Source organism: Octodon degus, unplaced genomic scaffold (genome assembly GCF_000260255.1).
Source record: "Octodon degus isolate 3935 unplaced genomic scaffold, OctDeg1.0 scaffold00075, whole genome shotgun sequence".
NCBI lineage: Eukaryota > Metazoa > Chordata > Mammalia > Rodentia > Octodontidae > Octodon > Octodon degus.
The window spans coordinates 5,193,090-5,211,346 of NW_004524651.1; the positions used below are offsets into that span (position 1 = coordinate 5,193,090).

The 18,257-nt window shown below is 38.3% G+C and overlaps 1 pseudogene; it reads right to left on the minus strand.

Annotated features, from left to right (window-relative positions):
- LOC101566446 overlaps positions 1-17,528 on the minus strand; it is a 40,778-nt pseudogene extending 23,250 nt beyond the window's left edge.
- Between the last annotated feature and the right edge of the window lie 729 nt (positions 17,529-18,257).

Consider the following 18,257-nt stretch of genomic DNA (forward strand, 5'->3'; position numbering starts at 1 on the left):
CTGAGCCATCTTTCTGGCCCCTGGGTTGATATTATTTGGAGTTTTATATGCTTTGCTTACCTGAATGTCAGATTGTTTCCCCATATTTTGGAAGTGTTCTGCTATGACTTCTGCCTGTATTCTTTTCATGTCATTTGTATTGACACCCTCTTTCTCACTGGTGCATATTAGTCTTATGTTGTTCATCTTTGCATCATCTTGCAGATGTTGAATTATTTTTTCCTGCATCCTATTTTTTTCTCTTTTTATGCTACTGGAGATTAACTCAGGCCTTCGAGCTTGCTAGGCAAGTGCTTACTCTACTGAGCCAAATTCCTGGCCCCTATTCAAGTTTTTTTTAAGAGATCTTTTCTTACCTTTTAACTAGCTGCAATGGTGTCATCAAGGCCTGAAATTCTATCTTCACTTTCACTCATTAGGTTTTGCCAGCTTGTGCTTGAGGTTTAATTTCCTGTATACTTCTTGGAATCTGCTTCCTGTATTCTATTTCTTTCCTATATTGCTCATTCATGCATTCCATCATTTTTGTATTCTCCTCTATTTTTTATCAGTGTCTTCTTTAGAAGCATTTAATAATTCTTTCATTGTATTTATCATTTCTTTGTTTACTTCTGAGATTTTTTTCTAATCTGATTTCCTCTATATCTTTCTGTAATTGGTTCTTTACTTCAAACGCTATTATTTCAGGTATGTGATTTCCTATTTCTTTTGTGCTGGTGTCTCCTGCAAATTTTCTTTGTGGGCTCAGGGTCTGAGAATGCATTTTGCCCCTTCTCTTTGTCATTTTGTATAACACTATATTCTGACCTTTGGTATAGAGCTTTGGTGCACTTAATATCTTTGCATGTACCAATATTGTTACCCAAGTGAGATTATGTGGTTAAGGCAGTCACAGTTTTGTATTTCCAGAACTATAATTGACAACACTAATAATGGGTAGTGAGATTTAGCAGTTGACAAATTTTTGTATCTAATCGCTTTTCCTTTTAGACCCTAAGAACAAACATGACTGTATAGCTAAGCAGATATTAAATTGGGAATTTGTACATAACTTAGTTCTCCTAAGTTCTATGTGATCACCTTCCCTTTTGTACCTTAGTCTTCCAGGAAGATCAGTTCTCCCTGGTTATCTATTGCCCCTTCTCTCAATCAATAAAGAGGATGCTCTCATAGATCTGGGTCTAGCAAGGTTTCTCAGCTTATTGAAATTGGATCTACCCAGTTCAAACTCATCCAGGTAGGCCTGGCTTGGGTAGGCTGCTGTGTTCTACTTCTTCTTGCTGCAGCCCATGGAAGTGGATCCACTGTACCCCTCTGGCAAGATGTTCTGACCCTGGATTAGTTGGGTAGATCTTGCCCCTTGCCTCTTTTCAGGGAGTTATGCTGCAGGGTTCTACACCAGGCTTGTCTGATGGAGGAAGTTCCTGCAAGTGAGTGGAAGGTCCCACTCACATGCTGGGCCTGGGGGCCTGTTGGAGTAGGATTTAGGGGATGTGAAAGGTCCCACTCCATGTGACTGTTATTGAGCTTGCTGATTGAGTCTTTTATATAAAATGAAGGAGAATATAATATGCATAGATTTTTATATTAATATAATGGGCCCTTTTTATTAATGTGTTCCATGTTGGTGTGCTTAAACCAATCATTGATCAAGAATCTTTAGAATAAAAACTGCATCTGTATTGAATATATGCAACACTGTAATTGTTATTATTCCCCCAAACAATGTGGTATAATAATTCTTTTCATAGTATTGGAATTGTTGTAGCTTGCATTTAAGTCCCCCCTCCCAAAGCCTCACGTGGCCGTAGGTGAGGTTTTTCAGAAGTGACTGAGTCTAGAGTATGTGACTGGTTCATGACACAGTGCTAGGATAAAAGGTGCTGGTATAAAGGGTCTGAGTGCTACCTGCCCTAAGTAGCTTGCATAAGATACCAGGAATAGAAAGAGCTGTTGTTTGCTATCTTCTGCCCTCCGTGAACTTCTTTTCCTCTGCCATGCCACCCTGCCTTGGGGCTAGACATGATGGACTGAAACCTCTACATACTGTGAGCTATATAAATACTTCCCCCTTGTATCCTTAGGCACTGGGTATTTGATCTTAGCAAAGAGAGAAAAGAAACTAAAACAGGTATTATAAATAACTTAGATGCAATTCAAAGTATACAGGAAGATGTGCATAGGTTATATCCAAATATATGATATGCTTGAACATCCATAGATTTAGGTAGCTATGGGGAGAGGTGGTCCTAGAAACTGGTTTTCTATGGATACCAAGGGATAACTGTGTTACAGGATGAATAAATGAAAATAAATTTCAAAAAGATGAATGACTAAATGAGAAAAAGACTGTAAGTATATATAAAGATGAAAACTGGATAAAAGAAGAAGCACAAGTATCCTATAAATATATAAGAATTTTCAAATTTCAGGGATATGTCAGTAAGATAATATGAAGCAAAAAGTAATGGGTCTTTAATTAAAAGGTGGAAATTTGAAATGTGAAGAGAAAAATTTATTTATTTATTTATTTATAAAATTTATTTATTTATAAGCCTACCACTACTAAATGCTATTTTTAAGTAATCTTGAGGTTGAATTTATAAATGAAGAAGCAAATCATTTAAATATAGCTTAAAAGTCTTTCCATTGCTTTGAATTTCTAATCATTTCAAAAGGATGTATTTGTACACAATAGTAACATATCACTGTCTAAAAATGAGCCTTTATCACCTGCTAGTTTTGCCATCCTGTCCCTGCCGATCCCCAGTTATTTTTGTTCCATTTATCATGCACTAGACTGTTAATTTATAACTCATATTTAGGCATTTTAGACTTTGCTGAGTGTTTGCTAGTTCTAAAGAACTTGGTAAATAAAACTATGAAAACTCCAAATGCTTCTAAATAATTGATTTTTCTTTATATCTTTTGATAAACCCGAGGGCAGTTTAAAATAGGCTTTTGTAGGACTATCAAAAAGCGATAGTTACTTCTTGCTGTCTGCAAATATTGCTGCACTGAGGTCCCTATTACTCTGCCTGTTTCCCATCAGTACACAGAGCATGCTAAGAATCTGGGATATCATGGACATGGAACTGACATGAGATTGGAGGAAGAGTGGCTTAGGAGGGAAAGCAAATGCAAGCAGGAGTAGCCAAAAAATTGAAGTTTTAGATGGCCGCCTGCAAGGCATATGTTCACTCATTTCCCATTTCTATAATCTTTGCAAATATATCAAACAGTTTCATGCATTGCTCAGGAGTAACTTAAAATTTTTTGAACATTTCTAAGTTCATAAAGAATGGTGTTAATCACTAGATCAATAAAAGGGCATTGAAGAGTTTAGTGGTACAGAAGCCCTCAAATTCTGGAATTCATACAGGTAGCAACACCATAATTACCAGGGAAATTCAGCCTTACTACAAAATATTTTGATTCAGCAAAATCATTTCTTTACAGGGTCTCGCTCTACATCTCAGACTAGCAATGATCCTCCTGTCCCAGCCTCCCCAGTGCTGGGATTACAGGGGTGAGCCACCACTCCCAGATTCGGTAGCATGCTCAGTGGGCCAGCAGGGCATGTGGTGCCAGGGATAGAACCTGGTCCTTGCACTTCCCAGTCAGGTGCTTAGACCACAGAGCTCTCTCTGGCCCTGATACAGAAAGTTTTTCACCAGTGCAGGGGAGTGAACACAGAACCTTCACACTGAACTATCTTATTTTGTTTTCTAATTTTGAGACAGAGTATCCATAAATCACTAAGTACCTCACCTGAACTTGGGATCCCTCTGCATCAGCCTTCCAGGTGTGCCCCACTACAAGCAGCTTGATTTAACAAGTTTAAGCTGGTTCTTATTATGTCTGTATTTTCAAAATGTAAACAGGTTTCTTTGATCTTTAGAATGATAAAATTAAATGATATTTTAAGTCAATTTTAACCATATGCCATTTCAAAGTCTACTTACGTTTTCTAATTTTATTTAATCATAAACTTCCTTCTTTAAGAACTTCAAATAACTGCAAGTTTATGAGACATGTCCACTGGGTTAAATGTCATTTGGTCTGACTATGAGACCAGGTGAGAAATGGGCAGATAAAAACAGGAGTTGGAGAGTAGAGGGTAGTGTGTGTGTGGCTACTGTTCCCTGCATCCTCTAAGAAAGGGAAACCCCAGGCAGAATAAGAGCTAGTTGAGAAAAAGTTAAATAAATAACAGCCAGAATGGGATTTTGCCTGTGAGGCTGACAATAGTAGAGTTGGGTATTAAAATTAAGAAAAGTCACTACTTGAAGAAATAATGTCAGAGGGCAATCAATCTATAGAGTCTTTGCCTATGGAAGGGGCTCTAGAGCAATGAATAGGAGACCATCCCCCCAGTGGGATTTTTTAGTGGCCTCAGAGAAAGGTGCCAGGTCAATCCTACTGCAAAGGAGTGGGCTTGAGAAAGAACTGTTGAAATTAAGAGGCAGAAGTGTCAGTGACTTCTAGTTTAGTTGGTCAAAAATACTTCAAGAGCATCTGAGATGAATACATATTTCTCAGAGGAAGAAATACAAGAGGCAAATAAATACCTGAAAAAATGCTCCACATCATTGGACACTTAAGAAATACAAATTAAAACAACACTGAGATACCTTTTCACCTCAGAAAGAATGACTATCATAAAGAAATCAACTAATAACAAATGCTGGAGAGGCTATGGGGAAAAGGAACTCTTCTCCATTGCTGGTGGGAATGTAGACTGGTACAACCACTATGGAAATCAGCGTGGAGACTCCTCAATAAAATAGGACTGGAAATCCCATTCCATCCAGCTATTTCCTTTCTGGATATTTTCCCAAAAGAACTGAAAACCCATGCTATAGTGGTATATGTGCACCCATGTTTATAGCAGCACAATTTGTGATAGCCAAGATTTCTTGGAAGCAACCAAAATGCCCATCACCTGAGGAATGGATGAAAAAGATGTGGTAGGAAGACAAACTCGAAGCCTTCATAGGTAAGTGGATGCAATTAGAAGCTATACCCATAGGTGAAATAAACCAGACTCACATATATATGTGTGTGCTTGAAATATAGTTTTATCTCCCTAGTGTAAGAACCTGAAAGAAGGAATAAAACCTGAAAGGTATAAAAGATATAGTAAAACAGAAAGAAACCAAACTTAAGGATTAAACAATGAAGAGAAGGAAAAAAGGTAAGAAAAATGTAGGGAGAAAACATGCAAGTATACATATAGGATGGCTGAGGTGATTTTACTAAGAATTTCCATCAGTGTTTTGAATAACAGTTAATATACAGAATTTTCACCTTGACTATCTCTATATGCTGATGTCTGTGATCTAATCAACTCCACTGAAGACAACAATGTGTAATACAAAAACTAGGCTGGAATACCTGTTACCTTGGTCTTCTAAATGTGTACCATTCTTAATGTCATATCAATTACTCTCTTTAAAATAAATTTTTTGAAAAAGGTAATCAAAGAAAAAAAGAGACAAAAACAAAAATTTAAGATTTCTTGAAAGCAAGTGGTAACATTCAATCATATGTCCAATCTTACATAACTATCTCTGTTAATCTGAGCAATAGATCTAATGATAAAAATAGATAATATCTCAACCATTGTTAATCAGCTATTCTTGTTTTGAAAATCTGTAAGATATGCACGGTTGTATGTTACCCTGTCTCTGTCCTTGTTTCTGATTTTTGTTCTTGCTTTGGTTTTTACTCTTCAAAGTAAAATAAAATTATGATAAAAATAAAAGAGAGACCCAGGGTCCAGGCGTAGAAATCACCACACTATTGGGAAGACAGCAACACCAGGAAGTAATGTGGAGGGAGGACTCCAGGGCTGGGTGGCAGCTACCCCAGAGACTCTCTCGGGGGCTTTCCTTCTTCCCCTTTCATTTTGTGTCATCTTGCCTCTTCTTTTCTTTGCTCTTGCCCTTTGTTGTCTTCCCTTTCCGGCTGCCAGAAGTATCCCTGGGAGAATAACTACAGGCGGCCGCGTATGGAAAAAGATTTCTTCGCAAAGTCTGGCTCCTTCGCGATTGTGTGTTAGCTAAACAGACAGCTGATGAACCATTTGTTCTGCGAACAGCTTTCTACTGCAATCCTTCCTCTGTGTTTGCATGGAAGTCTGAAGCCCTTGTCGTCTTTTCTGTGAGTCTCAATTGGGATCACAGTTTACACGTGTCTCCCCGAGTGGAGTGCGAGTGCCTTTAAAACAGGGATTGTAATCATTTATATTTTATATAGTGTCATGCATGGTACATAATAATGTACTAAAAGTAAGTGTCCTCAATTCAATAAATAAAATAATGGAAAGCTTTGTGAAAAGAGTTTATCCAGATTCTTGAGTCAAGAATATTTGCTAATGATCAGTTATCAATCACTTAGGTCATATTTGATAATTGTTTATTGGGCAGGTACCCCAGTGTTCTTAGATAAGATTCTCAAGCCACTGAATCAGGCACCCACAAGATGTATGTGGGTGGAATCCCTAAAAGTGAGTCCAGATCAGTCGATAAGTAAACTTCACAGTCCAAGACTAACTGAAAAGCTAGACGGCAATAAAAGAACACACACACATCTATCTATCTATCTATCTATCTATCTATCTATCTATCTATCTATCAATCTATCTATCTTTTTTCCTGTATTTTAGCAAAGAGTCTACAGGGTGTTCAGCATCTCACTACTAGATCAGACTGAAAGTGATTTTCCTGTTTACAGCCTCCCAAGTGCTGGGATTATAGGCGTGTGCTACCACGCCCAGTCTCAATCACTGTCTCAGCACACCCTGGCAGAGGGGCCGGCACAGCGGGTCTGGGGATCAAAACCTGGCCCTTGCTCCTGCTTTAATCCAGGCACTTTAATCCACTGAGCTATTTGGTTGGCCCTTGTATCTATATATTTATTTATGAATATGTTACATATATATGTGTGTGCTTGAAACCATTGAAGCATTTTTGGTTCTCTTCAGAATTATTTATATCCCTTTTGAGTATATCTGCTGCTATTGTGGGGATTCATCATGGAAAGAGTACGGCATGACCAGCAATTTATAGAAAGTCGACCACGCCCATTTTATGCTGTATTTATCAATCATCTGTTACATGTGAAGACTACAGGTGAATGACTGAAGTTTTAAGGAGAAGGGAAAATGTCCTAAAGAAACCCTGTTACTTCACCTGTAATTGAGTGGACCTGAAAGCCTGGTTACTGAAGAACCATTTCTAAGCAAGGCCCATTTTCATAGGAGACAAATGGAAGGGAGAGACAGGCATGCGGGAGGGTTTCAGTTCAGAATAACCTTCAAGGAGTCCTTTGCCAGATGAGAATATCTGGGGTCTTTCTTGGAAGACAAGAATGTAGAAACTGCCACAGTATTGTGAAAATAATATGACCCAGCAGTAGTGAGACAAAGGCAACCCTTTAGCTTCAGACCATCCTGTAGGTTTAAAAGCTAGATCCCTGGAGCTTCCTTCTGGCTGAATAATTCTGGGATATTTTAGTTCTCTTTTATGCCTCTCTCTCAGTGACATTAATTTCTTTTATCAGTTCAAAGTTTACAGCATTTACAAGAAATACATATCTATTTACAAGGATGAAAATACAAGACTTCTCCAGGCAAATCTATTTTTAGTGAAGAGCCCCTACTTTCATTGGCCTTGTGAGTTAATTCAGAGTAGATACAACCATTAGAAGACACTGCCACACAGAGTTTAGCTCTGAAGGAGATGAGATAAAAACAAGCCTCCTTTCTCTGCTGTTTGTTATATGCATTGTCTGTGCAACAAGGGGGACACATCCTTGGAGATAATACAAAGGCTTAAGGTGTAAAAATAGTTGGAATAGTCTTCTCAAGTGCCATCACTTTACTGTAATTAAAAACTGCTGTATACTTTATACTTAGACACTTTCACTTGGACAATCTGAAACAACCAACAGGAAGAAAGGCTTTCCCTTGGCATAGCCTTGACTGATTCCCCTTTCCCTTGGGGACTTCTAAAACATCAGAAGCTCTAACATCACCCAGCGCCCAGGTGTGCTCTGGGAAATTCACATGCCCCATGCCTGCTGCATTCCCCTTCTGCCTCCATGTACCGCCGTCTCCAGCTGTACTGGACCGTGAGCACTCTGAGCTCATGCTGTGGTTGGTGACAGTACCGACCTCTCAGCAGGATTTGGGAGTGGTGGTGCTACTCAGGCTTTGATATAGACACTGTGCTTGCCAGTGTGAAGAAAGAGGAAAATCTGGAGAGCCGTTGCCGTTTCCCATCACTTGAGCACCACAAAAGCAGCAATGGCACGCCTTCTGGAATTGGATAAATTTCCACCTCATGTTATGTTCAAACTGTTCATTCTGTATCTTTTCAAAAAAAAATAATTTGCATAGACTGTCGCCTACATAACCCACTATTCTTTTTTCTTTTTTAATTTTATTTTATATTATTTTCAAAGTTAAAAGAAAAAACAAATAGCAGAAACAATGACGGAAACAGAGTGACATACAGCAATATATATGTTACAGGTTTTCAAAACAAGAATAGCTAATTCACAGTGGTTGTTATCTATTTTTATTATCAAATTTGTTGTGTAGATTAACAGATATAGTTATGCAAGATTGGACAAATAATTGAATATTAACACTTGATTTTAAAATATCTTAGGTTTTTCTTATCTTTGTTACTTTTTTATTTTAAAGAGAGTAAAATAATTTTATTTTGAAGAGTATAAACAAAAGCAAAAACAAATAGCAGGTGCAAAGACAGAAACAGGGTAACATACAACAATATATATTTTACAGATTTTCAAATCAAGGATAGCAAATTAACAATAGTTGTCATATTTTCTACTTTTATCATCAGATCTGTTGCTCAGATTAACAGATATAGTTACGTAAGATTGGACAAAATCGTTAAGACAAACCTGGAAATAAAGTGAAGTAAGTTTTCTTTTCCCTGAATCTCTTGGTCTTGATGACAAATACTGCTTTGACTCCTTTTTCTAGGAGTTTCAAAGTTGCTCAGACTTTGGGTACTAGAAATTATTGATGAAACAAGTGGAAACCCATAAGTATTCCTCTGTCTTGACACGAAGTGCAGTAAAAGCAATCATCCTGCTAACTCCCCACAGAGGTGAGTGATGGTGGACAAGGAGATGGAGGGACTGTGGACATTGGCATCCGGCTGATGAAAGTCTGAATTTCAGTTGTATCTTTCCTTGACAGCATCTCTGTCAAACAGAAATTTCCAAAGTGGTCCTGCAATACTTAACAATGCTCAGTGCCTCACAAAGACTACAGTTCATTACATTTTGTTGTTTCTATGTCAGTGATTGGTACAATTTCTCTCTGTGCATGACGAGGCAGGGGAATGAGATAGGGAAGCAAGAGTTAAGTCAGAGAATCAGGGTGAAAGGGCAATGCTCTGTGCAGGGTTTGTTCGGCACAGCCGGGAGCCAATCCAACGTATCTCGCAAACTTATTGTTCCTGTCATACTTCTCTCTCATGCAGGAAAATGCTTGCAAAACTCCTGAAGGCTAAGGATAAGAGCTCTTCTATTTTCTTAATTTACATTTATTTTCTGTTTGCTTAAATTTGTGTGTGTGTGTGTGTGTGTGTGTGTGTGTGTGTGTGTGTTGCTGGGGATCAGACTCAGGGCTTGGAAACAGGTCTATTGCATCCATAAGTGCATTTTATTTATGAGGGTTTTTTATTTATTAATTCCTTATTTACTCCTCTGGTCTGAATTTGCATGACAGCTGTGAAAATCTCCCTTGTTCTTAAAAGTAATAAACACAAGTAAGCTTTCCTTTCTGGTTTTTACAAATGACTCTTAAAAAAAAAGATTTAACTTTTAAAAAAATAAATGAAATTAAAATGCTTTCTCTGTGTCTCTGGAAAACAAACTGTTTGATGAGTACTGTATGTTTTTAAGTTAGACAAATGATATGGAAATGCAAATTCGCTTTTCTGTACATATTTTTTAGCATGCTCATCGATTTCCCAACCCATACATAAAAGTATACAATTAATCTTCTGTTCCACTTCTCTACAAATTTGGATTTTAACAGCTTTTTTTGGAATCAAAAACTGTTTCCTTACTGTTAATTTATTCAATGGCATCAATCTAGATCTCAGTAAAATATTTTAACTAAAAGGGAATAAATAGAAATATCCACAAATAGTTTAGATTTCCTTAATTTTAAAGTCCATCAGAGTTGATAGGTTCAATGGAAAGTTTCTGTATGGCTTTATTTTGAAGAATTAGTACCAGTTTGAAAGGAGGATATTAATTGGGATTAATTCAAAGTTCAGTTAATTAAAAAAAAAGAAGACAAAGTATGATGAAAATGTAGACTGGGTTATCACTGTACAAACAATTCAGGTCAGACCCTGCCCTGACCAGCTCTTTCCTTCCACTTTAATTCGGAAATCTTTTAGTCTGTATGAACAACTAATAGTCGTACAAATAAAAAAACTTCCTAATTTTTATCAGGTTTTAAATTATAAGAAAATGGATACTACAGAAAGGAAGAATTTTTAGGGAGGAGATATGGGGTTAATATGTATATCCTTAGAAGAAATAGAGCTGTTAATAAAACTGATGTGAAAGACAAGGTGACAGCAGAGAAAAGTGTCATTTTCTATTTCTAGTATAGTTTTATTTCTTTGTCCATTAAAAAATCCTGAAGATGGAGGGCTGGGGAGATAGCTCAGTAGAATAAGTGCTGGCCTGGCAAGTGTAAGGTCCTGAGTTCAATCCCTGGTACCACCAAAAAATAAAAAAGGAAAAATAAAAGTAAATAAAATAAAAAATCCTAAAGCCAACATGAACCCCAGCTAATTTCTCCCTGTCTGCATACATTGATTTGGTTAATTTTGTACATTGAAATGGAATAAAAACCTCTGACAAACACATGAGCCCTAAATTTTATTCAGTATATTTCATATGTAACAATGGAATCCTGACATTTGGATGGAATACCCTCTATTATTTTTTAAAATCTTTTATTTATTTATTTGGTTAAGGGCCTTCCTATGCAGCTTCAACTCATAGAGATCCTCCTGCCTCAGCCTCCCCAGGGGTGGGATTATAGGCTTGCACCACCACACCTGGTCTTCATGGCCAGCACAGTGCGCCGGGGTCAGGGTCGGCATGGCATGTGGTACAGGGGTCAAACCCATGTCCTTGTGCTTGCCAGGCTGGCACTTAGACTGCTGAGCTATCTCTCCAGCTGCACTCTCAATTATTTTGAGAAACACTTTTAATAATCTTTTTAGAGAAAGACTTTCCTTTGCTTCCCCTCAAGACAGCAAGCACCTCACCGTGTGGCCCAGGCTGGCCTCTCCTTCCCAGTGTCCTCCTGCCTCAGCCTCTGTGGAGCTCTGCTGACAGGCATGTGGCTCCACATCCTGCTGGAAATACTTCCTTTTCTCTTCTTTTTATCTTCCTTTTACTTGCTTTATACTTAATTAAGAACTTTGTTTGGATTCTCCAAAGATTTTGTCTTAGAAAGATAGAAAATAAACCACCTTTAGATTTTTTTCAAAGTCACACATACAGAAATATTCTTTATTAATTACCTAATGGACATCTATTACAGTCTTGTGCACATAACTTTTGCCTAGTTAGGTTTTGGAGCAATAACTTTACAATACTTTTATTAATTTTAATGAGAAAGAAATAGCAATAAGAGGGCTTCAAAACAGGCTAGTAGAACAGTTACAATAATTAACACATTGTATATTGTTGTCTTTGTAGTAGTTATAGTACAAGATGCAGACATGATATCCTGTCTAAACAATGCTAGTACAAACTTTTCTTCTCGGTGAACTAAGAGAAAGTAGCTGTATATCTATCCTATTTTGTATATACACATGTATATATGTTTTGCTACAAAATGGTCATTTATATGCCTTTTTTTTTGGTTTGTTTTGTCAAAGATGGGTGTTATACTGCAGTTAAAGTATAACTGCACACCTTTTCATACCGAATGCCAGTTCTAATACTGTAGGTACTTGAATTCAGAAAAATAACCCAATTCTGCTGATAACCCACTACTGTTATGGACTATTGGCCTTTTAGATTTTTGACATGGCATAAATGGTAAAATATTTTATCTAGAGCCACCATGATAAAGTGAATAATTCATGTAGTGTACTGGTAATGGGCAATGGGAAATGGGAAACACATAAAGGAAATACATCTTTTTGCTTTGGCCATTGTAATGCATTTTGTAGACATTAATGATACACAAACAGTAAAGTTTAATGATGTTTTGAATGTTGATTGCACTTAAAAGATCTTGAAAGTCCTACAGATAACCTAGAACTTATCAAAGCCTTAGCTATTTGTAGAAATAAACATTGCAGGATACCTGAAGGTCAGTTTAATTAAATATATATGAAAATCTTTCATAGCTGCACAGATCTAGCTATTGCGCAGTCATTAAAAATCTGTTTACTTCTCAATTACTCACTTTTGGAAAAATAGTAAAATAGCGAATGCCATCTATTAGTGCAACCGTACCTCAAAATTAATTAACCTTTGGTTCAATCAAAGGCCACCTCAACAACCCTCCATCTACAGAGAGTGACTGCTGTTACAGCAGCTTTGTTAGGACTGAGAATCTTCTCAACAAGTGCCTAGACAAGGTAGAATTTCTTAGATCCGAGAGAACTTGGTTCATCAGACTAAAACTGGATACAACTGAGAAATGAAGCTACACTTGGGGAGAAAATTTGCTTTTTTCCTCAAAATTTTTGGGGAAACCATTTCTATAGCACTTCCTTGTTGTACTTTAACATTTGGGATGTGCACAATGGTCAAATTTTCTAGTTTCATGACAAAGTGGATAGTGACTAGATAGAATATATTTCAGAAAAAAAACTTGTTTATAGTTTGTCTGTACCTGGAGTATTTTTGTTAATCATAACTTTGCAAAATAGAGATGGTTAAATCTCAAGAAATGTTCGTTTTTAATCAGTGAAACTGCATAATGTAGCTTCACTGAACTGGTAGCACAGGTTGCTTATAATACTTGGGGTTTTGCCATCCACCTGCAGTGACAGCAACCATCTGAATAGGAAATGGGATCTCAAAAGCCTTCCACCAGATGGGACATTTTATTTATTCCTGGCAGCCAGATGTCACCAAGTTCTCTTTCAGATGAGGCTATTTACTGATTTTACAGGGAGAGGGAGTATTTTCTCTAGATTCCTTTTCGTGGTAGTTTCTCATCTTTATTGACAATTGTAGCTCTCAACTAAATAAGGAAACCCTCACTTGATAACAATTATCAGTGTTCTCCTGCAGTTCAGAGAACTATGCAACCAAGCCCTCTTTGCCTGTTCACAACAAATGTGGTCAACAGTGGCTCTCCAGGGTTGGTGGGGACTGTAGGGGACGGAGGAAGCAGTGCCAAAGCAGGCTTACCTGCCTGTCCTGGAGCCGACATGGAGGCTCAGGGCACAGGGAAGAGACCTTTCCATGCACAGCAGTCACAAGCCTAAGACCCCTGGGCTTTGATATAGTATGATCGGAAGTCCTGAAATCCAAATTAGTTTTGGTATTGTTTGAGGAAGAATCCCTTCTGAAATTTGGCTCTAGAACCAGAGGCTTCTGGGATTGTCTCTGATGAACTCTTGTGTGAATCTTACCAAAACTTCTTGTGGCAATTCTCTCCCGCCCTCACCACTTGAGTCCTGTGCATAGCCACAGGTAGAGCAGATCAAAGCAGTAGTGCTGGAGAAGTCTCTAGAATAGTAACTCACCAACACTCATGCCCTGGGGCTTTCCTATTGCCTCCAAATGTCTCAGAGCAAACTATTTCCGAGATGTAACAGCTGCGCTCTTCCCTAATGCACCCTGGACAGTAGAGTAGGTGCTCCCTAGGCTCATCATCAAACAAAGCAATTCATGTACCTTGTCCCACGCAAGAAAGCCCCCATCTCCTCTATATCTCAGTGTCCGTCTGCAAGATCAACTCCTTGGCCGAGTGCGTCTTTTATCTGTTGCTCTGAGGTTCCTATGTTATATGTATAAAAGCCCATTTTAGCATGTGCCGAAGATTCTCTCCCTGGCCGAGCTCTAACCAAGCTCTTTGGAGCCTTCTTCGTCCGAGGCCTCAGTCTTGTCCTGAATAAATCCTAACCCGGCTTCTCACAGTTCAAGGTCATATTCTTGGAGTGATTGTACCCTGCATTAGACTACCTGCCTAAAAACTTAAAGCTGCCGAAAGAATTGTTTGTGCTGGCAACCGCTGAAGGCAGTAGGGTCTCTGCCTCCAAGTTGCTGCGGGAGGACTGAATTCTAGCTTTAAAAGGGCTCTAGAGCACAGCTGGCGTAATCAAATTTGCACTGACTAACCCCCGGTAATTTGTCATTTCCCTGACTCCGCCAGGGCCCTGCTCGCCCCTCCCTATTTCCTCATTCTCCCTGTGTGGTGCGCTGTCACCGCTGCGTAATTCAAGTTCAGGTCAGGTCGCATCGGATTCTTTGTCCCTACTGTAATGATTACTGAACACAAGCTCTGTCCTCACCACTTCCTCCAGGGTTTGACTCTGTCTTTCATGTCAGGTAGCCTTGAAAGCAGGGATTGTTTTCCTGGCATCGTTGCTCTCTCGGGGACATAAACTTTATCTGTAACAAATTTATCAGATTTGCCTGAAATCATTGTAAAATTAAAAGAATAAGCATCGTAGCTGTGCCTAATTTAGAGGCACGAAAGTGGCTCGTGGAGTCGCTGTGGAGTCAAGCAGCTCTCCATCTCCTTTGTCACTCATCAGAAAATTACTAAACTCCAAATTTTGGCTCCTCTGCAGGGACTGGGAAGTGTAAGTTGTGTCCACGTAGCAGGCTACTGCGAGGATTGTGGTGGGGATCTGTATAAAGCCCTTAGGATAGCATCTAACATATACTAAGTACTGACAAATATTTGGGGTTTTAATTACAATTATTATCGTTACTTATAATCTAGTTTCATTCTCAATTTCTAGATTGGATAACTATATTAATTTTTCTAATGATGCTATAATAAATAGTCATAAATTCAATGGCTTATAAACAGCACAAATATATTCTTTTATAATTCTGGAACTCAGAAGCCCAAATTTAACCCGTTGGTTAAAGTCAGGATGTCTACAGGGCTGGCTCCTTCTGGAAGCTCTAAAGGAGAATCCATTTCCTTGCCTTTCCCAGCATCTAAAAGTCAAATGCATTTTTTTTTCTTTTTTTTCCCATTCATGTATTTAGTACAGGGTCTCATTATGCAACTTGGACTCACAGTGATCCTCTTGTTTTCAGCCTCCCAAGCACTGGGGTTACAGGTGTGCGCCACCATGCGTGGACAGCACACCTTGGGGGCGGGGCTGGTGTGGCATGCGAGGCCAGGGATCGAACCCTGGTCCCCAGGCTTGCTGAAGCAGGCACTTTGATCCACTGAGCTATCTCACTGGCCCTCTCAAATGCATTTCTTAGTTGATGGTCCAATACCCATTTCTAAGGCTTCATGTACATAGCATCTTCCATCCCTGTCTCTCTGTCTCTGTCTCTGTCTCTGTCTGTCTGTCTGTCTGTCTGTCTGTCTGTCTGCCTGTCTCTATCTATGTATCTATCTATTTCCTTGCATTCTCACTTCACCTATCTATCCCAATCTACCTCTTTCATCTCTTTTATAAGGACCTTTGTGATTATACTGTAGGACTTACCTAAATAAACCAGGATAATCTCTCCATCTCAAAAATCTGTACGGTCTCTTTTGCATGTAAGGTAATATTAACTATTTCTACTTAAGATCTATATTCAAGTGGCCATTTGTCAGCTTTCATAATAACTAAGACTCAAGTGTAAGGTGACATTCACAAAGTCACATAACTATGGGACCCATGTCTAAAAGCTTTAAGTGTTTTGATCATGGCGTCTATTGCAGACCCAGTTATTTTTTATTTTTAAAAAGCAGGGGCATATACTTTTTAAAATATATTTTAAAAGACTACAAAATAGTAAAAATAATTAGAAATAATACAAAATTTCATTAAAGAAAATAATAGGAATTTGATAATGGTTGTTGTATTGCATAATGCTACCTTCAAATTAGTTGTTTAGATTATCAGATCTAAACCTGCAGAATTGGAAAAAAGAAAAAAGTTATAGAAAATTGAAAAGAAAAAAACCTAAACATTAAGTTTTCTGGTCTTTTAATAGACCAGAAAAAGGTCAGCAGTAGAATTATCCAAGCAATACTGTATATATATATATATATATATATATATATATATATATATCTTTTTTTCTTCTTTATTTTGTCTTTTTCCTCACCCCAGTTTTTCCTTCCCATTGAACAGATTCTTCCCCTTTCCTTGTGTCTATTGTACCTTTCAGATTTTATTTACTCTTTCAGGTTCTCCTACGAGTGAGACAACCTGATGCTTGTACATGTGGGCCACGTATATAATTTTATTATAGGGAAAATAGGGAGTTTCCTTTCCCCATTTTCCCCCTCAATTTCATAGTCAACCTTGTAATATCATTCACTTTATTTCTGTCATACTTCCATTTCGTAGAAATATATATGAATGTTCATTCCTTCTTTAAAAAAATAGGAACTTATCCTAAGGATTATTCTGTTCCTTGTTTTTCGTTTTTACCTTGCTTACTCATGTTATACTTGATGCAGGATAAAAAAGTTCACTAAGAAGATTATCATAGTTTCTACTTTCGGTTTGAGGCATACATTTCTGTGTCATTGCCACAATGCTGTGATGAATAGATGTCTTGTACACCAGAAAATGTATTTGATGTATTCACAGAAACCTAGAAGTAGAAATGCATGTGTTGCGAATATGTATGAGAGTGAAAGTTTTAATTCCAAAGTCTAGAGTTTTAAAGCTTGCCTCTGCTGGAAAAGTAGAATCAATTGTGTCCTTTAGTATTACAGATGTAGGACCATATGTACCATACCTCTGTGAATGTAAATATCTTATACCTGCTTCATGGTACATCGTAGTGACCATGCTTTATCAGAGATGTTTTTAATGATGTTACTCTGGCATGTTTCCTTTCCAGGTGATGATTAAGAAGCTAATTTTTAAAAATGGTGCTGGGTACCACAAGAGTAATGGAACTTTGCTGTGTTCTGGGTATTTCTCTTTTCTTTCTTTTTTTTCTAACGGAGTGTGCTGCATGCCAATAATTTTATTCAGATGACTGCAGAACATGGAAAATCTGTTTCTGCTATTGATGCATAACATGCTGCTTATTAATATGCATATTATCCCACCTTACCTTGTTGAGTTGGCATTGTAAAGAACTTAGTAGCCATATTAGGCTAGAAATGTTAAGTTTTCCCCTTTTGTGCAGGAGTAACACACTGTATTAAATGTGTAGTCTTATCTACGTGGGTTTGATTACAGAAAATAACAAAAACAGAAGTCTGCCTATTTTACCGTATGACCACTGGAACAAGAGAGTGCTGCTGCCCTTGTGACGAGGCTTGTATTCTCCACTTTTCCCATGCTGGATAGTAGAAAAATTATACTTTATTCTATCTTAATTTTCTTTTGCTCTGGTTAGTATCATTAAAACTCTAAAAATTGTAAATGATTCTTTAGTAGTGTGATAGAGATATTGCACAGTGTGGTGGATAGCTAACTGGTGGTCACCTTCTTACACCCAGCTGAACTGAACTAGCATGGTGCCGGGTGTGGGAGGCCAACCTGAGGGTTGTTGCCAGCAGCATAAAAGTCAGAATAGGGAAGCTATTAAAATGCTGTTTGGAGAAGCTGTTGGAACTGTTGCAAGCTGCTAGTTCTCTTGGGTTGTTGTGCTGGAGAGCCTTGTTATGCTGGCTTTCCCCATGAACTTTGGAGGAGCTCAGGTCCTCATCCTGAGCATCGCTTCCTGGCTCTGGAGGGGAAGATGGTGCACTGCTCAGCCTCATAGAGAAGCTTGTCATGTTGGCTTTCCTGATGGGAACTCAGCTTTCCTCATCACTGGAGGAGCTCGGGATCTCACTGTTGCTGAGGATGCTGTGGTACTATGGGGGGAGCTCTGGTGCTCACCTGAGCTTTGCTTCCTAGCTCCAGTCCAGATCCTTCAGCCTGTTAGCACAGATCCTTCATCCTGCTGGCACAGACTTCCTAGCTTCCACTACTGACCTATGGGTCTTTGCAACATAGATTCATGAAGTAGGATCCAGATCTTCAGTTGGATTCTTTAGTACTTAGTGTGTGGATAGATTTCCC